Source organism: Aegilops tauschii, unplaced genomic scaffold, assembly GCF_002575655.3.
Source record: "Aegilops tauschii subsp. strangulata cultivar AL8/78 unplaced genomic scaffold, Aet v6.0 ptg000823l_obj, whole genome shotgun sequence".
Taxonomy (NCBI): domain Eukaryota; kingdom Viridiplantae; phylum Streptophyta; class Magnoliopsida; order Poales; family Poaceae; genus Aegilops; species Aegilops tauschii.
Genome location: NW_027333049.1, coordinates 1 through 18,273, shown reverse-complemented (window position 1 = coordinate 18,273; position 18,273 = coordinate 1). Strand labels below are relative to the sequence as shown.

The window sequence follows — 18,273 nt, the reverse complement described above, 5'->3', positions numbered from 1 at the left end:
AGTTGAGCGGGAGCGGCCAAAGGAATGTGCAATCGTGTGTGTAGTGGAGCTGGGAGGGGCAAGCATAAGGGACGAAGACGGGGGTAACATGTCGGATGCGATCATACCAGCACTAAAGCACCGGATCCCATCAGAACTCCGAAGTTAAGCGTGCTTGGGCGAGAGTAGTACTAGGATGGGTGACCTCCTGGGAAGTCCTCGTGTTGCATTCCCTTTTTAATTTGTTTTGCACCGCGTGCAAAACAAAACGCACGAGCGCGACGTATGTTTAGCACGTTTTATTATTTTGCACGTTTACGGTAAGTTTTAGCTCGCTGCTCATTATTCACGCGTCTAGCGGCGGCAAGCGTGTTCTGAAAGGGGTCGAAACCATGGTAAATAGGCACTGGTGCGGTTGAACCGTGGTAAAACTCGTCTCCGTAGTTGAGCGGGAGCGGCCAAAGGAATGTGCAATCGTGTGTGTAGTGGAGCTGGGAGGGGCAAGCATAAGGGACGAAGACGGGGGTAACATGTCGGATGCGATCATACCAGCACTAAAGCACCGGATCCCATCAGAACTCCGAAGTTAAGCGTGCTTGGGCGAGAGTAGTACTAGGATGGGTGACCTCCTGGGAAGTCCTCGTGTTGCATTCCCTTTTTAATTTGTTTTGCACCGCGTGCAAAACAAAACGCACGAGCGCGACGTATGTTTAGCACGTTTTATTATTTTGCACGTTTACGGTAAGTTTTAGCTCGCTGCTCATTATTCACGCGTCTAGCGGCGGCAAGCGTGTTCTGAAAGGGGTCGAAACCATGGTAAATAGGCACTGGTGCGGTTGAACCGTGGTAAAACTCGTCTCCGTAGTTGAGCGGGAGCGGCCAAAGGAATGTGCAATCGTGTGTGTAGTGGAGCTGGGAGGGGCAAGCATAAGGGACGAAGACGGGGGTAACATGTCGGATGCGATCATACCAGCACTAAAGCACCGGATCCCATCAGAACTCCGAAGTTAAGCGTGCTTGGGCGAGAGTAGTACTAGGATGGGTGACCTCCTGGGAAGTCCTCGTGTTGCATTCCCTTTTTAATTTGTTTTGCACCGCGTGCAAAACAAAACGCACGAGCGCGACGTATGTTTAGCACGTTTTATTATTTTGCACGTTTACGGTAAGTTTTAGCTCGCTGCTCATTATTCACGCGTCTAGCGGCGGCAAGCGTGTTCTGAAAGGGGTCGAAACCATGGTAAATAGGCACTGGTGCGGTTGAACCGTGGTAAAACTCGTCTCCGTAGTTGAGCGGGAGCGGCCAAAGGAATGTGCAATCGTGTGTGTAGTGGAGCTGGGAGGGGCAAGCATAAGGGACGAAGACGGGGGTAACATGTCGGATGCGATCATACCAGCACTAAAGCACCGGATCCCATCAGAACTCCGAAGTTAAGCGTGCTTGGGCGAGAGTAGTACTAGGATGGGTGACCTCCTGGGAAGTCCTCGTGTTGCATTCCCTTTTTAATTTGTTTTGCACCGCGTGCAAAACAAAACGCACGAGCGCGACGTATGTTTAGCACGTTTTATTATTTTGCACGTTTACGGTAAGTTTTAGCTCGCTGCTCATTATTCACGCGTCTAGCGGCGGCAAGCGTGTTCTGAAAGGGGTCGAAACCATGGTAAATAGGCACTGGTGCGGTTGAACCGTGGTAAAACTCGTCTCCGTAGTTGAGCGGGAGCGGCCAAAGGAATGTGCAATCGTGTGTGTAGTGGAGCTGGGAGGGGCAAGCATAAGGGACGAAGACGGGGGTAACATGTCGGATGCGATCATACCAGCACTAAAGCACCGGATCCCATCAGAACTCCGAAGTTAAGCGTGCTTGGGCGAGAGTAGTACTAGGATGGGTGACCTCCTGGGAAGTCCTCGTGTTGCATTCCCTTTTTAATTTGTTTTGCACCGCGTGCAAAACAAAACGCACGAGCGCGACGTATGTTTAGCACGTTTTATTATTTTGCACGTTTACGGTAAGTTTTAGCTCGCTGCTCATTATTCACGCGTCTAGCGGCGGCAAGCGTGTTCTGAAAGGGGTCGAAACCATGGTAAATAGGCACTGGTGCGGTTGAACCGTGGTAAAACTCGTCTCCGTAGTTGAGCGGGAGCGGCCAAAGGAATGTGCAATCGTGTGTGTAGTGGAGCTGGGAGGGGCAAGCATAAGGGACGAAGACGGGGGTAACATGTCGGATGCGATCATACCAGCACTAAAGCACCGGATCCCATCAGAACTCCGAAGTTAAGCGTGCTTGGGCGAGAGTAGTACTAGGATGGGTGACCTCCTGGGAAGTCCTCGTGTTGCATTCCCTTTTTAATTTGTTTTGCACCGCGTGCAAAACAAAACGCACGAGCGCGACGTATGTTTAGCACGTTTTATTATTTTGCACGTTTACGGTAAGTTTTAGCTCGCTGCTCATTATTCACGCGTCTAGCGGCGGCAAGCGTGTTCTGAAAGGGGTCGAAACCATGGTAAATAGGCACTGGTGCGGTTGAACCGTGGTAAAACTCGTCTCCGTAGTTGAGCGGGAGCGGCCAAAGGAATGTGCAATCGTGTGTGTAGTGGAGCTGGGAGGGGCAAGCATAAGGGACGAAGACGGGGGTAACATGTCGGATGCGATCATACCAGCACTAAAGCACCGGATCCCATCAGAACTCCGAAGTTAAGCGTGCTTGGGCGAGAGTAGTACTAGGATGGGTGACCTCCTGGGAAGTCCTCGTGTTGCATTCCCTTTTTAATTTGTTTTGCACCGCGTGCAAAACAAAACGCACGAGCGCGACGTATGTTTAGCACGTTTTATTATTTTGCACGTTTACGGTAAGTTTTAGCTCGCTGCTCATTATTCACGCGTCTAGCGGCGGCAAGCGTGTTCTGAAAGGGGTCGAAACCATGGTAAATAGGCACTGGTGCGGTTGAACCGTGGTAAAACTCGTCTCCGTAGTTGAGCGGGAGCGGCCAAAGGAATGTGCAATCGTGTGTGTAGTGGAGCTGGGAGGGGCAAGCATAAGGGACGAAGACGGGGGTAACATGTCGGATGCGATCATACCAGCACTAAAGCACCGGATCCCATCAGAACTCCGAAGTTAAGCGTGCTTGGGCGAGAGTAGTACTAGGATGGGTGACCTCCTGGGAAGTCCTCGTGTTGCATTCCCTTTTTAATTTGTTTTGCACCGCGTGCAAAACAAAACGCACGAGCGCGACGTATGTTTAGCACGTTTTATTATTTTGCACGTTTACGGTAAGTTTTAGCTCGCTGCTCATTATTCACGCGTCTAGCGGCGGCAAGCGTGTTCTGAAAGGGGTCGAAACCATGGTAAATAGGCACTGGTGCGGTTGAACCGTGGTAAAACTCGTCTCCGTAGTTGAGCGGGAGCGGCCAAAGGAATGTGCAATCGTGTGTGTAGTGGAGCTGGGAGGGGCAAGCATAAGGGACGAAGACGGGGGTAACATGTCGGATGCGATCATACCAGCACTAAAGCACCGGATCCCATCAGAACTCCGAAGTTAAGCGTGCTTGGGCGAGAGTAGTACTAGGATGGGTGACCTCCTGGGAAGTCCTCGTGTTGCATTCCCTTTTTAATTTGTTTTGCACCGCGTGCAAAACAAAACGCACGAGCGCGACGTATGTTTAGCACGTTTTATTATTTTGCACGTTTACGGTAAGTTTTAGCTCGCTGCTCATTATTCACGCGTCTAGCGGCGGCAAGCGTGTTCTGAAAGGGGTCGAAACCATGGTAAATAGGCACTGGTGCGGTTGAACCGTGGTAAAACTCGTCTCCGTAGTTGAGCGGGAGCGGCCAAAGGAATGTGCAATCGTGTGTGTAGTGGAGCTGGGAGGGGCAAGCATAAGGGACGAAGACGGGGGTAACATGTCGGATGCGATCATACCAGCACTAAAGCACCGGATCCCATCAGAACTCCGAAGTTAAGCGTGCTTGGGCGAGAGTAGTACTAGGATGGGTGACCTCCTGGGAAGTCCTCGTGTTGCATTCCCTTTTTAATTTGTTTTGCACCGCGTGCAAAACAAAACGCACGAGCGCGACGTATGTTTAGCACGTTTTATTATTTTGCACGTTTACGGTAAGTTTTAGCTCGCTGCTCATTATTCACGCGTCTAGCGGCGGCAAGCGTGTTCTGAAAGGGGTCGAAACCATGGTAAATAGGCACTGGTGCGGTTGAACCGTGGTAAAACTCGTCTCCGTAGTTGAGCGGGAGCGGCCAAAGGAATGTGCAATCGTGTGTGTAGTGGAGCTGGGAGGGGCAAGCATAAGGGACGAAGACGGGGGTAACATGTCGGATGCGATCATACCAGCACTAAAGCACCGGATCCCATCAGAACTCCGAAGTTAAGCGTGCTTGGGCGAGAGTAGTACTAGGATGGGTGACCTCCTGGGAAGTCCTCGTGTTGCATTCCCTTTTTAATTTGTTTTGCACCGCGTGCAAAACAAAACGCACGAGCGCGACGTATGTTTAGCACGTTTTATTATTTTGCACGTTTACGGTAAGTTTTAGCTCGCTGCTCATTATTCACGCGTCTAGCGGCGGCAAGCGTGTTCTGAAAGGGGTCGAAACCATGGTAAATAGGCACTGGTGCGGTTGAACCGTGGTAAAACTCGTCTCCGTAGTTGAGCGGGAGCGGCCAAAGGAATGTGCAATCGTGTGTGTAGTGGAGCTGGGAGGGGCAAGCATAAGGGACGAAGACGGGGGTAACATGTCGGATGCGATCATACCAGCACTAAAGCACCGGATCCCATCAGAACTCCGAAGTTAAGCGTGCTTGGGCGAGAGTAGTACTAGGATGGGTGACCTCCTGGGAAGTCCTCGTGTTGCATTCCCTTTTTAATTTGTTTTGCACCGCGTGCAAAACAAAACGCACGAGCGCGACGTATGTTTAGCACGTTTTATTATTTTGCACGTTTACGGTAAGTTTTAGCTCGCTGCTCATTATTCACGCGTCTAGCGGCGGCAAGCGTGTTCTGAAAGGGGTCGAAACCATGGTAAATAGGCACTGGTGCGGTTGAACCGTGGTAAAACTCGTCTCCGTAGTTGAGCGGGAGCGGCCAAAGGAATGTGCAATCGTGTGTGTAGTGGAGCTGGGAGGGGCAAGCATAAGGGACGAAGACGGGGGTAACATGTCGGATGCGATCATACCAGCACTAAAGCACCGGATCCCATCAGAACTCCGAAGTTAAGCGTGCTTGGGCGAGAGTAGTACTAGGATGGGTGACCTCCTGGGAAGTCCTCGTGTTGCATTCCCTTTTTAATTTGTTTTGCACCGCGTGCAAAACAAAACGCACGAGCGCGACGTATGTTTAGCACGTTTTATTATTTTGCACGTTTACGGTAAGTTTTAGCTCGCTGCTCATTATTCACGCGCTCTAGCGGCGGCAAGCGTGTTCTGAAAGGGGTCGAAACCATGGTAAATAGGCACTGGTGCGGTTGAACCGTGGTAAAACTCGTCTCCGTAGTTGAGCGGGAGCGGCCAAAGGAATGTGCAATCGTGTGTGTAGTGGAGCTGGGAGGGGCAAGCATAAGGGACGAAGACGGGGGTAACATGTCGGATGCGATCATACCAGCACTAAAGCACCGGATCCCATCAGAACTCCGAAGTTAAGCGTGCTTGGGCGAGAGTAGTACTAGGATGGGTGACCTCCTGGGAAGTCCTCGTGTTGCATTCCCTTTTTAATTTGTTTTGCACCGCGTGCAAAACAAAACGCACGAGCGCGACGTATGTTTAGCACGTTTTATTATTTTGCACGTTTACGGTAAGTTTTAGCTCGCTGCTCATTATTCACGCGTCTAGCGGCGGCAAGCGTGTTCTGAAAGGGGTCGAAACCATGGTAAATAGGCACTGGTGCGGTTGAACCGTGGTAAAACTCGTCTCCGTAGTTGAGCGGGAGCGGCCAAAGGAATGTGCAATCGTGTGTGTAGTGGAGCTGGGAGGGGCAAGCATAAGGGACGAAGACGGGGGTAACATGTCGGATGCGATCATACCAGCACTAAAGCACCGGATCCCATCAGAACTCCGAAGTTAAGCGTGCTTGGGCGAGAGTAGTACTAGGATGGGTGACCTCCTGGGAAGTCCTCGTGTTGCATTCCCTTTTTAATTTGTTTTGCACCGCGTGCAAAACAAAACGCACGAGCGCGACGTATGTTTAGCACGTTTTATTATTTTGCACGTTTACGGTAAGTTTTAGCTCGCTGCTCATTATTCACGCGTCTAGCGGCGGCAAGCGTGTTCTGAAAGGGGTCGAAACCATGGTAAATAGGCACTGGTGCGGTTGAACCGTGGTAAAACTCGTCTCCGTAGTTGAGCGGGAGCGGCCAAAGGAATGTGCAATCGTGTGTGTAGTGGAGCTGGGAGGGGCAAGCATAAGGGACGAAGACGGGGGTAACATGTCGGATGCGATCATACCAGCACTAAAGCACCGGATCCCATCAGAACTCCGAAGTTAAGCGTGCTTGGGCGAGAGTAGTACTAGGATGGGTGACCTCCTGGGAAGTCCTCGTGTTGCATTCCCTTTTTAATTTGTTTTGCACCGCGTGCAAAACAAAACGCACGAGCGCGACGTATGTTTAGCACGTTTTATTATTTTGCACGTTTACGGTAAGTTTTAGCTCGCTGCTCATTATTCACGCGTCTAGCGGCGGCAAGCGTGTTCTGAAAGGGGTCGAAACCATGGTAAATAGGCACTGGTGCGGTTGAACCGTGGTAAAACTCGTCTCCGTAGTTGAGCGGGAGCGGCCAAAGGAATGTGCAATCGTGTGTGTAGTGGAGCTGGGAGGGGCAAGCATAAGGGACGAAGACGGGGGTAACATGTCGGATGCGATCATACCAGCACTAAAGCACCGGATCCCATCAGAACTCCGAAGTTAAGCGTGCTTGGGCGAGAGTAGTACTAGGATGGGTGACCTCCTGGGAAGTCCTCGTGTTGCATTCCCTTTTTAATTTGTTTTGCACCGCGTGCAAAACAAAACGCACGAGCGCGACGTATGTTTAGCACGTTTTATTATTTTGCACGTTTACGGTAAGTTTTAGCTCGCTGCTCATTATTCACGCGTCTAGCGGCGGCAAGCGTGTTCTGAAAGGGGTCGAAACCATGGTAAATAGGCACTGGTGCGGTTGAACCGTGGTAAAACTCGTCTCCGTAGTTGAGCGGGAGCGGCCAAAGGAATGTGCAATCGTGTGTGTAGTGGAGCTGGGAGGGGCAAGCATAAGGGACGAAGACGGGGGTAACATGTCGGATGCGATCATACCAGCACTAAAGCACCGGATCCCATCAGAACTCCGAAGTTAAGCGTGCTTGGGCGAGAGTAGTACTAGGATGGGTGACCTCCTGGGAAGTCCTCGTGTTGCATTCCCTTTTTAATTTGTTTTGCACCGCGTGCAAAACAAAACGCACGAGCGCGACGTATGTTTAGCACGTTTTATTATTTTGCACGTTTACGGTAAGTTTTAGCTCGCTGCTCATTATTCACGCGTCTAGCGGCGGCAAGCGTGTTCTGAAAGGGGTCGAAACCATGGTAAATAGGCACTGGTGCGGTTGAACCGTGGTAAAACTCGTCTCCGTAGTTGAGCGGGAGCGGCCAAAGGAATGTGCAATCGTGTGTGTAGTGGAGCTGGGAGGGGCAAGCATAAGGGACGAAGACGGGGGTAACATGTCGGATGCGATCATACCAGCACTAAAGCACCGGATCCCATCAGAACTCCGAAGTTAAGCGTGCTTGGGCGAGAGTAGTACTAGGATGGGTGACCTCCTGGGAAGTCCTCGTGTTGCATTCCCTTTTTAATTTGTTTTGCACCGCGTGCAAAACAAAACGCACGAGCGCGACGTATGTTTAGCACGTTTTATTATTTTGCACGTTTACGGTAAGTTTTAGCTCGCTGCTCATTATTCACGCGTCTAGCGGCGGCAAGCGTGTTCTGAAAGGGGTCGAAACCATGGTAAATAGGCACTGGTGCGGTTGAACCGTGGTAAAACTCGTCTCCGTAGTTGAGCGGGAGCGGCCAAAGGAATGTGCAATCGTGTGTGTAGTGGAGCTGGGAGGGGCAAGCATAAGGGACGAAGACGGGGGTAACATGTCGGATGCGATCATACCAGCACTAAAGCACCGGATCCCATCAGAACTCCGAAGTTAAGCGTGCTTGGGCGAGAGTAGTACTAGGATGGGTGACCTCCTGGGAAGTCCTCGTGTTGCATTCCCTTTTTAATTTGTTTTGCACCGCGTGCAAAACAAAACGCACGAGCGCGACGTATGTTTAGCACGTTTTATTATTTTGCACGTTTACGGTAAGTTTTAGCTCGCTGCTCATTATTCACGCGTCTAGCGGCGGCAAGCGTGTTCTGAAAGGGGTCGAAACCATGGTAAATAGGCACTGGTGCGGTTGAACCGTGGTAAAACTCGTCTCCGTAGTTGAGCGGGAGCGGCCAAAGGAATGTGCAATCGTGTGTGTAGTGGAGCTGGGAGGGGCAAGCATAAGGGACGAAGACGGGGGTAACATGTCGGATGCGATCATACCAGCACTAAAGCACCGGATCCCATCAGAACTCCGAAGTTAAGCGTGCTTGGGCGAGAGTAGTACTAGGATGGGTGACCTCCTGGGAAGTCCTCGTGTTGCATTCCCTTTTTAATTTGTTTTGCACCGCGTGCAAAACAAAACGCACGAGCGCGACGTATGTTTAGCACGTTTTATTATTTTGCACGTTTACGGTAAGTTTTAGCTCGCTGCTCATTATTCACGCGTCTAGCGGCGGCAAGCGTGTTCTGAAAGGGGTCGAAACCATGGTAAATAGGCACTGGTGCGGTTGAACCGTGGTAAAACTCGTCTCCGTAGTTGAGCGGGAGCGGCCAAAGGAATGTGCAATCGTGTGTGTAGTGGAGCTGGGAGGGGCAAGCATAAGGGACGAAGACGGGGGTAACATGTCGGATGCGATCATACCAGCACTAAAGCACCGGATCCCATCAGAACTCCGAAGTTAAGCGTGCTTGGGCGAGAGTAGTACTAGGATGGGTGACCTCCTGGGAAGTCCTCGTGTTGCATTCCCTTTTTAATTTGTTTTGCACCGCGTGCAAAACAAAACGCACGAGCGCGACGTATGTTTAGCACGTTTTATTATTTTGCACGTTTACGGTAAGTTTTAGCTCGCTGCTCATTATTCACGCGTCTAGCGGCGGCAAGCGTGTTCTGAAAGGGGTCGAAACCATGGTAAATAGGCACTGGTGCGGTTGAACCGTGGTAAAACTCGTCTCCGTAGTTGAGCGGGAGCGGCCAAAGGAATGTGCAATCGTGTGTGTAGTGGAGCTGGGAGGGGCAAGCATAAGGGACGAAGACGGGGGTAACATGTCGGATGCGATCATACCAGCACTAAAGCACCGGATCCCATCAGAACTCCGAAGTTAAGCGTGCTTGGGCGAGAGTAGTACTAGGATGGGTGACCTCCTGGGAAGTCCTCGTGTTGCATTCCCTTTTTAATTTGTTTTGCACCGCGTGCAAAACAAAACGCACGAGCGCGACGTATGTTTAGCACGTTTTATTATTTTGCACGTTTACGGTAAGTTTTAGCTCGCTGCTCATTATTCACGCGTCTAGCGGCGGCAAGCGTGTTCTGAAAGGGGTCGAAACCATGGTAAATAGGCACTGGTGCGGTTGAACCGTGGTAAAACTCGTCTCCGTAGTTGAGCGGGAGCGGCCAAAGGAATGTGCAATCGTGTGTGTAGTGGAGCTGGGAGGGGCAAGCATAAGGGACGAAGACGGGGGTAACATGTCGGATGCGATCATACCAGCACTAAAGCACCGGATCCCATCAGAACTCCGAAGTTAAGCGTGCTTGGGCGAGAGTAGTACTAGGATGGGTGACCTCCTGGGAAGTCCTCGTGTTGCATTCCCTTTTTAATTTGTTTTGCACCGCGTGCAAAACAAAACGCACGAGCGCGACGTATGTTTAGCACGTTTTATTATTTTGCACGTTTACGGTAAGTTTTAGCTCGCTGCTCATTATTCACGCGTCTAGCGGCGGCAAGCGTGTTCTGAAAGGGGTCGAAACCATGGTAAATAGGCACTGGTGCGGTTGAACCGTGGTAAAACTCGTCTCCGTAGTTGAGCGGGAGCGGCCAAAGGAATGTGCAATCGTGTGTGTAGTGGAGCTGGGAGGGGCAAGCATAAGGGACGAAGACGGGGGTAACATGTCGGATGCGATCATACCAGCACTAAAGCACCGGATCCCATCAGAACTCCGAAGTTAAGCGTGCTTGGGCGAGAGTAGTACTAGGATGGGTGACCTCCTGGGAAGTCCTCGTGTTGCATTCCCTTTTTAATTTGTTTTGCACCGCGTGCAAAACAAAACGCACGAGCGCGACGTATGTTTAGCACGTTTTATTATTTTGCACGTTTACGGTAAGTTTTAGCTCGCTGCTCATTATTCACGCGTCTAGCGGCGGCAAGCGTGTTCTGAAAGGGGTCGAAACCATGGTAAATAGGCACTGGTGCGGTTGAACCGTGGTAAAACTCGTCTCCGTAGTTGAGCGGGAGCGGCCAAAGGAATGTGCAATCGTGTGTGTAGTGGAGCTGGGAGGGGCAAGCATAAGGGACGAAGACGGGGGTAACATGTCGGATGCGATCATACCAGCACTAAAGCACCGGATCCCATCAGAACTCCGAAGTTAAGCGTGCTTGGGCGAGAGTAGTACTAGGATGGGTGACCTCCTGGGAAGTCCTCGTGTTGCATTCCCTTTTTAATTTGTTTTGCACCGCGTGCAAAACAAAACGCACGAGCGCGACGTATGTTTAGCACGTTTTATTATTTCGCACGTTTACGGTAAGTTTTAGCTCGCTGCTCATTATTCACGCGTCTAGCGGCGGCAAGCGTGTTCTGAAAGGGGTCGAAACCATGGTAAATAGGCACTGGTGCGGTTGAACCGTGGTAAAACTCGTCTCCGTAGTTGAGCGGGAGCGGCCAAAGGAATGTGCAATCGTGTGTGTAGTGGAGCTGGGAGGGGCAAGCATAAGGGACGAAGACGGGGGTAACATGTCGGATGCGATCATACCAGCACTAAAGCACCGGATCCCATCAGAACTCCGAAGTTAAGCGTGCTTGGGCGAGAGTAGTACTAGGATGGGTGACCTCCTGGGAAGTCCTCGTGTTGCATTCCCTTTTTAATTTGTTTTGCACCGCGTGCAAAACAAAACGCACGAGCGCGACGTATGTTTAGCACGTTTTATTATTTTGCACGTTTACGGTAAGTTTTAGCTCGCTGCTCATTATTCACGCGTCTAGCGGCGGCAAGCGTGTTCTGAAAGGGGTCGAAACCATGGTAAATAGGCACTGGTGCGGTTGAACCGTGGTAAAACTCGTCTCCGTAGTTGAGCGGGAGCGGCCAAAGGAATGTGCAATCGTGTGTGTAGTGGAGCTGGGAGGGGCAAGCATAAGGGACGAAGACGGGGGTAACATGTCGGATGCGATCATACCAGCACTAAAGCACCGGATCCCATCAGAACTCCGAAGTTAAGCGTGCTTGGGCGAGAGTAGTACTAGGATGGGTGACCTCCTGGGAAGTCCTCGTGTTGCATTCCCTTTTTAATTTGTTTTGCACCGCGTGCAAAACAAAACGCACGAGCGCGACGTATGTTTAGCACGTTTTATTATTTTGCACGTTTACGGTAAGTTTTAGCTCGCTGCTCATTATTCACGCGTCTAGCGGCGGCAAGCGTGTTCTGAAAGGGGTCGAAACCATGGTAAATAGGCACTGGTGCGGTTGAACCGTGGTAAAACTCGTCTCCGTAGTTGAGCGGGAGCGGCCAAAGGAATGTGCAATCGTGTGTGTAGTGGAGCTGGGAGGGGCAAGCATAAGGGACGAAGACGGGGGTAACATGTCGGATGCGATCATACCAGCACTAAAGCACCGGATCCCATCAGAACTCCGAAGTTAAGCGTGCTTGGGCGAGAGTAGTACTAGGATGGGTGACCTCCTGGGAAGTCCTCGTGTTGCATTCCCTTTTTAATTTGTTTTGCACCGCGTGCAAAACAAAACGCACGAGCGCGACGTATGTTTAGCACGTTTTATTATTTTGCACGTTTACGGTAAGTTTTAGCTCGCTGCTCATTATTCACGCGTCTAGCGGCGGCAAGCGTGTTCTGAAAGGGGTCGAAACCATGGTAAATAGGCACTGGTGCGGTTGAACCGTGGTAAAACTCGTCTCCGTAGTTGAGCGGGAGCGGCCAAAGGAATGTGCAATCGTGTGTGTAGTGGAGCTGGGAGGGGCAAGCATAAGGGACGAAGACGGGGGTAACATGTCGGATGCGATCATACCAGCACTAAAGCACCGGATCCCATCAGAACTCCGAAGTTAAGCGTGCTTGGGCGAGAGTAGTACTAGGATGGGTGACCTCCTGGGAAGTCCTCGTGTTGCATTCCCTTTTTAATTTGTTTTGCACCGCGTGCAAAACAAAACGCACGAGCGCGACGTATGTTTAGCACGTTTTATTATTTTGCACGTTTACGGTAAGTTTTAGCTCGCTGCTCATTATTCACGCGTCTAGCGGCGGCAAGCGTGTTCTGAAAGGGGTCGAAACCATGGTAAATAGGCACTGGTGCGGTTGAACCGTGGTAAAACTCGTCTCCGTAGTTGAGCGGGAGCGGCCAAAGGAATGTGCAATCGTGTGTGTAGTGGAGCTGGGAGGGGCAAGCATAAGGGACGAAGACGGGGGTAACATGTCGGATGCGATCATACCAGCACTAAAGCACCGGATCCCATCAGAACTCCGAAGTTAAGCGTGCTTGGGCGAGAGTAGTACTAGGATGGGTGACCTCCTGGGAAGTCCTCGTGTTGCATTCCCTTTTTAATTTGTTTTGCACCGCGTGCAAAACAAAACGCACGAGCGCGACGTATGTTTAGCACGTTTTATTATTTTGCACGTTTACGGTAAGTTTTAGCTCGCTGCTCATTATTCACGCGTCTAGCGGCGGCAAGCGTGTTCTGAAAGGGGTCGAAACCATGGTAAATAGGCACTGGTGCGGTTGAACCGTGGTAAAACTCGTCTCCGTAGTTGAGCGGGAGCGGCCAAAGGAATGTGCAATCGTGTGTGTAGTGGAGCTGGGAGGGGCAAGCATAAGGGACGAAGACGGGGGTAACATGTCGGATGCGATCATACCAGCACTAAAGCACCGGATCCCATCAGAACTCCGAAGTTAAGCGTGCTTGGGCGAGAGTAGTACTAGGATGGGTGACCTCCTGGGAAGTCCTCGTGTTGCATTCCCTTTTTAATTTGTTTTGCACCGCGTGCAAAACAAAACGCACGAGCGCGACGTATGTTTAGCACGTTTTATTATTTTGCACGTTTACGGTAAGTTTTAGCTCGCTGCTCATTATTCACGCGTCTAGCGGCGGCAAGCGTGTTCTGAAAGGGGTCGAAACCATGGTAAATAGGCACTGGTGCGGTTGAACCGTGGTAAAACTCGTCTCCGTAGTTGAGCGGGAGCGGCCAAAGGAATGTGCAATCGTGTGTGTAGTGGAGCTGGGAGGGGCAAGCATAAGGGACGAAGACGGGGGTAACATGTCGGATGCGATCATACCAGCACTAAAGCACCGGATCCCATCAGAACTCCGAAGTTAAGCGTGCTTGGGCGAGAGTAGTACTAGGATGGGTGACCTCCTGGGAAGTCCTCGTGTTGCATTCCCTTTTTAATTTGTTTTGCACCGCGTGCAAAACAAAACGCACGAGCGCGACGTATGTTTAGCACGTTTTATTATTTTGCACGTTTACGGTAAGTTTTAGCTCGCTGCTCATTATTCACGCGTCTAGCGGCGGCAAGCGTGTTCTGAAAGGGGTCGAAACCATGGTAAATAGGCACTGGTGCGGTTGAACCGTGGTAAAACTCGTCTCCGTAGTTGAGCGGGAGCGGCCAAAGGAATGTGCAATCGTGTGTGTAGTGGAGCTGGGAGGGGCAAGCATAAGGGACGAAGACGGGGGTAACATGTCGGATGCGATCATACCAGCACTAAAGCACCGGATCCCATCAGAACTCCGAAGTTAAGCGTGCTTGGGCGAGAGTAGTACTAGGATGGGTGACCTCCTGGGAAGTCCTCGTGTTGCATTCCCTTTTTAATTTGTTTTGCACCGCGTGCAAAACAAAACGCACGAGCGCGACGTATGTTTAGCACGTTTTATTATTTTGCACGTTTACGGTAAGTTTTAGCTCGCTGCTCATTATTCACGCGTCTAGCGGCGGCAAGCGTGTTCTGAAAGGGGTCGAAACCATGGTAAATAGGCACTGGTGCGGTTGAACCGTGGTAAAACTCGTCTCCGTAGTTGAGCGGGAGCGGCCAAAGGAATGTGCAATCGTGTGTGTAGTGGAGCTGGGAGGGGCAAGCATAAGGGACGAAGACGGGGGTAACATGTCGGATGCGATCATACCAGCACTAAAGCACCGGATCCCATCAGAACTCCGAAGTTAAGCGTGCTTGGGCGAGAGTAGTACTAGGATGGGTGACCTCCTGGGAAGTCCTCGTGTTGCATTCCCTTTTTAATTTGTTTTGCACCGCGTGCAAAACAAAACGCACGAGCGCGACGTATGTTTAGCACGTTTTATTATTTTGCACGTTTACGGTAAGTTTTAGCTCGCTGCTCATTATTCACGCGTCTAGCGGCGGCAAGCGTGTTCTGAAAGGGGTCGAAACCATGGTAAATAGGCACTGGTGCGGTTGAACCGTGGTAAAACTCGTCTCCGTAGTTGAGCGGGAGCGGCCAAAGGAATGTGCAATCGTGTGTGTAGTGGAGCTGGGAGGGGCAAGCATAAGGGACGAAGACGGGGGTAACATGTCGGATGCGATCATACCAGCACTAAAGCACCGGATCCCATCAGAACTCCGAAGTTAAGCGTGCTTGGGCGAGAGTAGTACTAGGATGGGTGACCTCCTGGGAAGTCCTCGTGTTGCATTCCCTTTTTAATTTGTTTTGCACCGCGTGCAAAACAAAACGCACGAGCGCGACGTATGTTTAGCACGTTTTATTATTTTGCACGTTTACGGTAAGTTTTAGCTCGCTGCTCATTATTCACGCGTCTAGCGGCGGCAAGCGTGTTCTGAAAGGGGTCGAAACCATGGTAAATAGGCACTGGTGCGGTTGAACCGTGGTAAAACTCGTCTCCGTAGTTGAGCGGGAGCGGCCAAAGGAATGTGCAATCGTGTGTGTAGTGGAGCTGGGAGGGGCAAGCATAAGGGACGAAGACGGGGGTAACATGTCGGATGCGATCATACCAGCACTAAAGCACCGGATCCCATCAGAACTCCGAAGTTAAGCGTGCTTGGGCGAGAGTAGTACTAGGATGGGTGACCTCCTGGGAAGTCCTCGTGTTGCATTCCCTTTTTAATTTGTTTTGCACCGCGTGCAAAACAAAACGCACGAGCGCGACGTATGTTTAGCACGTTTTATTATTTTGCACGTTTACGGTAAGTTTTAGCTCGCTGCTCATTATTCACGCGTCTAGCGGCGGCAAGCGTGTTCTGAAAGGGGTCGAAACCATGGTAAATAGGCACTGGTGCGGTTGAACCGTGGTAAAACTCGTCTCCGTAGTTGAGCGGGAGCGGCCAAAGGAATGTGCAATCGTGTGTGTAGTGGAGCTGGGAGGGGCAAGCATAAGGGACGAAGACGGGGGTAACATGTCGGATGCGATCATACCAGCACTAAAGCACCGGATCCCATCAGAACTCCGAAGTTAAGCGTGCTTGGGCGAGAGTAGTACTAGGATGGGTGACCTCCTGGGAAGTCCTCGTGTTGCATTCCCTTTTTAATTTGTTTTGCACCGCGTGCAAAACAAAACGCACGAGCGCGACGTATGTTTAGCACGTTTTATTATTTTGCACGTTTACGGTAAGTTTTAGCTCGCTGCTCATTATTCACGCGTCTAGCGGCGGCAAGCGTGTTCTGAAAGGGGTCGAAACCATGGTAAATAGGCACTGGTGCGGTTGAACCGTGGTAAAACTCGTCTCCGTAGTTGAGCGGGAGCGGCCAAAGGAATGTGCAATCGTGTGTGTAGTGGAGCTGGGAGGGGCAAGCATAAGGGACGAAGACGGGGGTAACATGTCGGATGCGATCATACCAGCACTAAAGCACCGGATCCCATCAGAACTCCGAAGTTAAGCGTGCTTGGGCGAGAGTAGTACTAGGATGGGTGACCTCCTGGGAAGTCCTCGTGTTGCATTCCCTTTTTAATTTGTTTTGCACCGCGTGCAAAACAAAACGCACGAGCGCGACGTATGTTTAGCACGTTTTATTATTTTGCACGTTTACGGTAAGTTTTAGCTCGCTGCTCATTATTCACGCGTCTAGCGGCGGCAAGCGTGTTCTGAAAGGGGTCGAAACCATGGTAAATAGGCACTGGTGCGGTTGAACCGTGGTAAAACTCGTCTCCGTAGTTGAGCGGGAGCGGCCAAAGGAATGTGCAATCGTGTGTGTAGTGGAGCTGGGAGGGGCAAGCATAAGGGACGAAGACGGGGGTAACATGTCGGATGCGATCATACCAGCACTAAAGCACCGGATCCCATCAGAACTCCGAAGTTAAGCGTGCTTGGGCGAGAGTAGTACTAGGATGGGTGACCTCCTGGGAAGTCCTCGTGTTGCATTCCCTTTTTAATTTGTTTTGCACCGCGTGCAAAACAAAACGCACGAGCGCGACGTATGTTTAGCACGTTTTATTATTTTGCACGTTTACGGTAAGTTTTAGCTCGCTGCTCATTATTCACGCGTCTAGCGGCGGCAAGCGTGTTCTGAAAGGGGTCGAAACCATGGTAAATAGGCACTGGTGCGGTTGAACCGTGGTAAAACTCGTCTCCGTAGTTGAGCGGGAGCGGCCAAAGGAATGTGCAATCGTGTGTGTAGTGGAGCTGGGAGGGGCAAGCATAAGGGACGAAGACGGGGGTAACATGTCGGATGCGATCATACCAGCACTAAAGCACCGGATCCCATCAGAACTCCGAAGTTAAGCGTGCTTGGGCGAGAGTAGTACTAGGATGGGTGACCTCCTGGGAAGTCCTCGTGTTGCATTCCCTTTTTAATTTGTTTTGCACCGCGTGCAAAACAAAACGCACGAGCGCGACGTATGTTTAGCACGTTTTATTATTTTGCACGTTTACGGTAAGTTTTAGCTCGCTGCTCATTATTCACGCGTCTAGCGGCGGCAAGCGTGTTCTGAAAGGGGTCGAAACCATGGTAAATAGGCACTGGTGCGGTTGAACCGTGGTAAAACTCGTCTCCGTAGTTGAGCGGGAGCGGCCAAAGGAATGTGCAATCGTGTGTGTAGTGGAGCTGGGAGGGGCAAGCATAAGGGACGAAGACGGGGGTAACATGTCGGATGCGATCATACCAGCACTAAAGCACCGGATCCCATCAGAACTCCGAAGTTAAGCGTGCTTGGGCGAGAGTAGTACTAGGATGGGTGACCTCCTGGGAAGTCCTCGTGTTGCATTCCCTTTTTAATTTGTTTTGCACCGCGTGCAAAACAAAACGCACGAGCGCGACGTATGTTTAGCACGTTTTATTATTTTGCACGTTTACGGTAAGTTTTAGCTCGCTGCTCATTATTCACGCGTCTAGCGGCGGCAAGCGTGTTCTGAAAGGGGTCGAAACCATGGTAAATAGGCACTGGTGCGGTTGAACCGTGGTAAAACTCGTCTCCGTAGTTGAGCGGGAGCGGCCAAAGGAATGTGCAATCGTGTGTGTAGTGGAGCTGGGAGGGGCAAGCATAAGGGACGAAGACGGGGGTAACATGTCGGATGCGATCATACCAGCACTAAAGCACCGGATCCCATCAGAACTCCGAAGTTAAGCGTGCTTGGGCGAGAGTAGTACTAGGATGGGTGACCTCCTGGGAAGTCCTCGTGTTGCATTCCCTTTTTAATTTGTTTTGCACCGCGTGCAAAACAAAACGCACGAGCGCGACGTATGTTTAGCACGTTTTATTATTTTGCACGTTTACGGTAAGTTTTAGCTCGCTGCTCATTATTCACGCGTCTAGCGGCGGCAAGCGTGTTCTGAAAGGGGTCGAAACCATGGTAAATAGGCACTGGTGCGGTTGAACCGTGGTAAAACTCGTCTCCGTAGTTGAGCGGGAGCGGCCAAAGGAATGTGCAATCGTGTGTGTAGTGGAGCTGGGAGGGGCAAGCATAAGGGACGAAGACGGGGGTAACATGTCGGATGCGATCATACCAGCACTAAAGCACCGGATCCCATCAGAACTCCGAAGTTAAGCGTGCTTGGGCGAGAGTAGT

At 51.1% G+C, this 18,273-nt stretch overlaps 43 non-coding genes and 1 pseudogene across 43 annotated transcripts; all 44 read left to right on the top strand.

The window, feature by feature from the left end:
• Window positions 1-93: 93 nt before the first annotated feature.
• On the top strand, window positions 94-212 carry LOC141034723 (5S ribosomal RNA). Its single transcript, XR_012196437.1, has one exon. It is a non-coding gene; the product is annotated as a 5S ribosomal RNA (ribosomal RNA).
• Window positions 213-514: 302 nt separating this feature from the next.
• Window positions 515-633, top strand: LOC141034722 (5S ribosomal RNA). The gene has a single exon (XR_012196436.1). It is a non-coding gene; the product is annotated as a 5S ribosomal RNA (ribosomal RNA).
• A 302-nt stretch (window positions 634-935) lies between these two features.
• Window positions 936-1,054, top strand: LOC141034721 (5S ribosomal RNA). The gene has a single exon (XR_012196435.1). It is a non-coding gene; the product is annotated as a 5S ribosomal RNA (ribosomal RNA).
• A 302-nt stretch (window positions 1,055-1,356) lies between these two features.
• On the top strand, window positions 1,357-1,475 carry LOC141034720 (5S ribosomal RNA). Its single transcript, XR_012196434.1, has one exon. It is a non-coding gene; the product is annotated as a 5S ribosomal RNA (ribosomal RNA).
• A 302-nt stretch (window positions 1,476-1,777) lies between these two features.
• LOC141034719 (5S ribosomal RNA) lies at window positions 1,778-1,896 on the top strand. The gene has a single exon (XR_012196433.1). It is a non-coding gene; the product is annotated as a 5S ribosomal RNA (ribosomal RNA).
• Window positions 1,897-2,198: 302 nt separating this feature from the next.
• LOC141034718 (5S ribosomal RNA) lies at window positions 2,199-2,317 on the top strand. Its single transcript, XR_012196432.1, has one exon. It is a non-coding gene; the product is annotated as a 5S ribosomal RNA (ribosomal RNA).
• Window positions 2,318-2,619: 302 nt separating this feature from the next.
• On the top strand, window positions 2,620-2,738 carry LOC141034717 (5S ribosomal RNA). The gene has a single exon (XR_012196431.1). It is a non-coding gene; the product is annotated as a 5S ribosomal RNA (ribosomal RNA).
• A 302-nt stretch (window positions 2,739-3,040) lies between these two features.
• Window positions 3,041-3,159, top strand: LOC141034716 (5S ribosomal RNA). The gene has a single exon (XR_012196430.1). It is a non-coding gene; the product is annotated as a 5S ribosomal RNA (ribosomal RNA).
• A 302-nt stretch (window positions 3,160-3,461) lies between these two features.
• On the top strand, window positions 3,462-3,580 carry LOC141034714 (5S ribosomal RNA). Its single transcript, XR_012196428.1, has one exon. It is a non-coding gene; the product is annotated as a 5S ribosomal RNA (ribosomal RNA).
• A 302-nt stretch (window positions 3,581-3,882) lies between these two features.
• Window positions 3,883-4,001, top strand: LOC141034713 (5S ribosomal RNA). Its single transcript, XR_012196427.1, has one exon. It is a non-coding gene; the product is annotated as a 5S ribosomal RNA (ribosomal RNA).
• Window positions 4,002-4,303: 302 nt separating this feature from the next.
• Window positions 4,304-4,422, top strand: LOC141034712 (5S ribosomal RNA). The gene has a single exon (XR_012196426.1). It is a non-coding gene; the product is annotated as a 5S ribosomal RNA (ribosomal RNA).
• A 302-nt stretch (window positions 4,423-4,724) lies between these two features.
• LOC141034711 (5S ribosomal RNA) lies at window positions 4,725-4,843 on the top strand. Its single transcript, XR_012196425.1, has one exon. It is a non-coding gene; the product is annotated as a 5S ribosomal RNA (ribosomal RNA).
• Window positions 4,844-5,145: 302 nt separating this feature from the next.
• LOC141034710 (5S ribosomal RNA) lies at window positions 5,146-5,264 on the top strand. Its single transcript, XR_012196424.1, has one exon. It is a non-coding gene; the product is annotated as a 5S ribosomal RNA (ribosomal RNA).
• A 303-nt stretch (window positions 5,265-5,567) lies between these two features.
• Window positions 5,568-5,686, top strand: LOC141034709 (5S ribosomal RNA). Its single transcript, XR_012196423.1, has one exon. It is a non-coding gene; the product is annotated as a 5S ribosomal RNA (ribosomal RNA).
• Window positions 5,687-5,988: 302 nt separating this feature from the next.
• On the top strand, window positions 5,989-6,107 carry LOC141034708 (5S ribosomal RNA). Its single transcript, XR_012196422.1, has one exon. It is a non-coding gene; the product is annotated as a 5S ribosomal RNA (ribosomal RNA).
• Window positions 6,108-6,409: 302 nt separating this feature from the next.
• On the top strand, window positions 6,410-6,528 carry LOC141034707 (5S ribosomal RNA). Its single transcript, XR_012196421.1, has one exon. It is a non-coding gene; the product is annotated as a 5S ribosomal RNA (ribosomal RNA).
• A 302-nt stretch (window positions 6,529-6,830) lies between these two features.
• Window positions 6,831-6,949, top strand: LOC141034706 (5S ribosomal RNA). The gene has a single exon (XR_012196420.1). It is a non-coding gene; the product is annotated as a 5S ribosomal RNA (ribosomal RNA).
• Window positions 6,950-7,251: 302 nt separating this feature from the next.
• On the top strand, window positions 7,252-7,370 carry LOC141034705 (5S ribosomal RNA). The gene has a single exon (XR_012196419.1). It is a non-coding gene; the product is annotated as a 5S ribosomal RNA (ribosomal RNA).
• A 302-nt stretch (window positions 7,371-7,672) lies between these two features.
• Window positions 7,673-7,791, top strand: LOC141034703 (5S ribosomal RNA). Its single transcript, XR_012196417.1, has one exon. It is a non-coding gene; the product is annotated as a 5S ribosomal RNA (ribosomal RNA).
• A 302-nt stretch (window positions 7,792-8,093) lies between these two features.
• Window positions 8,094-8,212, top strand: LOC141034702 (5S ribosomal RNA). Its single transcript, XR_012196416.1, has one exon. It is a non-coding gene; the product is annotated as a 5S ribosomal RNA (ribosomal RNA).
• A 302-nt stretch (window positions 8,213-8,514) lies between these two features.
• Window positions 8,515-8,633, top strand: LOC141034701 (5S ribosomal RNA). Its single transcript, XR_012196415.1, has one exon. It is a non-coding gene; the product is annotated as a 5S ribosomal RNA (ribosomal RNA).
• Window positions 8,634-8,935: 302 nt separating this feature from the next.
• LOC141034700 (5S ribosomal RNA) lies at window positions 8,936-9,054 on the top strand. The gene has a single exon (XR_012196414.1). It is a non-coding gene; the product is annotated as a 5S ribosomal RNA (ribosomal RNA).
• A 302-nt stretch (window positions 9,055-9,356) lies between these two features.
• Window positions 9,357-9,475, top strand: LOC141034699 (5S ribosomal RNA). The gene has a single exon (XR_012196413.1). It is a non-coding gene; the product is annotated as a 5S ribosomal RNA (ribosomal RNA).
• Window positions 9,476-9,777: 302 nt separating this feature from the next.
• Window positions 9,778-9,896, top strand: LOC141034698 (5S ribosomal RNA). Its single transcript, XR_012196412.1, has one exon. It is a non-coding gene; the product is annotated as a 5S ribosomal RNA (ribosomal RNA).
• Window positions 9,897-10,198: 302 nt separating this feature from the next.
• LOC141034697 (5S ribosomal RNA) lies at window positions 10,199-10,317 on the top strand. The gene has a single exon (XR_012196411.1). It is a non-coding gene; the product is annotated as a 5S ribosomal RNA (ribosomal RNA).
• A 302-nt stretch (window positions 10,318-10,619) lies between these two features.
• LOC141034696 (5S ribosomal RNA) lies at window positions 10,620-10,738 on the top strand. The gene has a single exon (XR_012196410.1). It is a non-coding gene; the product is annotated as a 5S ribosomal RNA (ribosomal RNA).
• A 302-nt stretch (window positions 10,739-11,040) lies between these two features.
• Window positions 11,041-11,159, top strand: LOC141034695 (5S ribosomal RNA). The gene has a single exon (XR_012196409.1). It is a non-coding gene; the product is annotated as a 5S ribosomal RNA (ribosomal RNA).
• A 302-nt stretch (window positions 11,160-11,461) lies between these two features.
• Window positions 11,462-11,580, top strand: LOC141034694 (5S ribosomal RNA). Its single transcript, XR_012196408.1, has one exon. It is a non-coding gene; the product is annotated as a 5S ribosomal RNA (ribosomal RNA).
• A 302-nt stretch (window positions 11,581-11,882) lies between these two features.
• On the top strand, window positions 11,883-12,001 carry LOC141034692 (5S ribosomal RNA). Its single transcript, XR_012196406.1, has one exon. It is a non-coding gene; the product is annotated as a 5S ribosomal RNA (ribosomal RNA).
• A 302-nt stretch (window positions 12,002-12,303) lies between these two features.
• Window positions 12,304-12,422, top strand: LOC141034691 (5S ribosomal RNA). Its single transcript, XR_012196405.1, has one exon. It is a non-coding gene; the product is annotated as a 5S ribosomal RNA (ribosomal RNA).
• A 302-nt stretch (window positions 12,423-12,724) lies between these two features.
• LOC141034690 (5S ribosomal RNA) lies at window positions 12,725-12,843 on the top strand. The gene has a single exon (XR_012196404.1). It is a non-coding gene; the product is annotated as a 5S ribosomal RNA (ribosomal RNA).
• A 302-nt stretch (window positions 12,844-13,145) lies between these two features.
• On the top strand, window positions 13,146-13,264 carry LOC141034689 (5S ribosomal RNA). Its single transcript, XR_012196403.1, has one exon. It is a non-coding gene; the product is annotated as a 5S ribosomal RNA (ribosomal RNA).
• A 302-nt stretch (window positions 13,265-13,566) lies between these two features.
• LOC141034688 (5S ribosomal RNA) lies at window positions 13,567-13,685 on the top strand. The gene has a single exon (XR_012196402.1). It is a non-coding gene; the product is annotated as a 5S ribosomal RNA (ribosomal RNA).
• Window positions 13,686-13,987: 302 nt separating this feature from the next.
• Window positions 13,988-14,106, top strand: LOC141034687 (5S ribosomal RNA). The gene has a single exon (XR_012196401.1). It is a non-coding gene; the product is annotated as a 5S ribosomal RNA (ribosomal RNA).
• A 302-nt stretch (window positions 14,107-14,408) lies between these two features.
• Window positions 14,409-14,527, top strand: LOC141034686 (5S ribosomal RNA). Its single transcript, XR_012196400.1, has one exon. It is a non-coding gene; the product is annotated as a 5S ribosomal RNA (ribosomal RNA).
• A 302-nt stretch (window positions 14,528-14,829) lies between these two features.
• LOC141034685 (5S ribosomal RNA) lies at window positions 14,830-14,948 on the top strand. The gene has a single exon (XR_012196399.1). It is a non-coding gene; the product is annotated as a 5S ribosomal RNA (ribosomal RNA).
• A 302-nt stretch (window positions 14,949-15,250) lies between these two features.
• LOC141034684 (5S ribosomal RNA) lies at window positions 15,251-15,369 on the top strand. Its single transcript, XR_012196398.1, has one exon. It is a non-coding gene; the product is annotated as a 5S ribosomal RNA (ribosomal RNA).
• A 302-nt stretch (window positions 15,370-15,671) lies between these two features.
• LOC141034683 (5S ribosomal RNA) lies at window positions 15,672-15,790 on the top strand. The gene has a single exon (XR_012196397.1). It is a non-coding gene; the product is annotated as a 5S ribosomal RNA (ribosomal RNA).
• A 302-nt stretch (window positions 15,791-16,092) lies between these two features.
• LOC141034725 (5S ribosomal RNA) lies at window positions 16,093-16,211 on the top strand. Its single transcript, XR_012196438.1, has one exon. It is a non-coding gene; the product is annotated as a 5S ribosomal RNA (ribosomal RNA).
• A 302-nt stretch (window positions 16,212-16,513) lies between these two features.
• On the top strand, window positions 16,514-16,632 carry LOC141034715 (5S ribosomal RNA). Its single transcript, XR_012196429.1, has one exon. It is a non-coding gene; the product is annotated as a 5S ribosomal RNA (ribosomal RNA).
• Window positions 16,633-16,934: 302 nt separating this feature from the next.
• LOC141034704 (5S ribosomal RNA) lies at window positions 16,935-17,053 on the top strand. The gene has a single exon (XR_012196418.1). It is a non-coding gene; the product is annotated as a 5S ribosomal RNA (ribosomal RNA).
• Window positions 17,054-17,355: 302 nt separating this feature from the next.
• Window positions 17,356-17,474, top strand: LOC141034693 (5S ribosomal RNA). Its single transcript, XR_012196407.1, has one exon. It is a non-coding gene; the product is annotated as a 5S ribosomal RNA (ribosomal RNA).
• A 302-nt stretch (window positions 17,475-17,776) lies between these two features.
• On the top strand, window positions 17,777-17,895 carry LOC141034682 (5S ribosomal RNA). Its single transcript, XR_012196396.1, has one exon. It is a non-coding gene; the product is annotated as a 5S ribosomal RNA (ribosomal RNA).
• Window positions 17,896-18,197: 302 nt separating this feature from the next.
• On the top strand, window positions 18,198-18,273 carry LOC141034724 (5S ribosomal RNA; annotated as a pseudogene; the record flags this gene model as incomplete).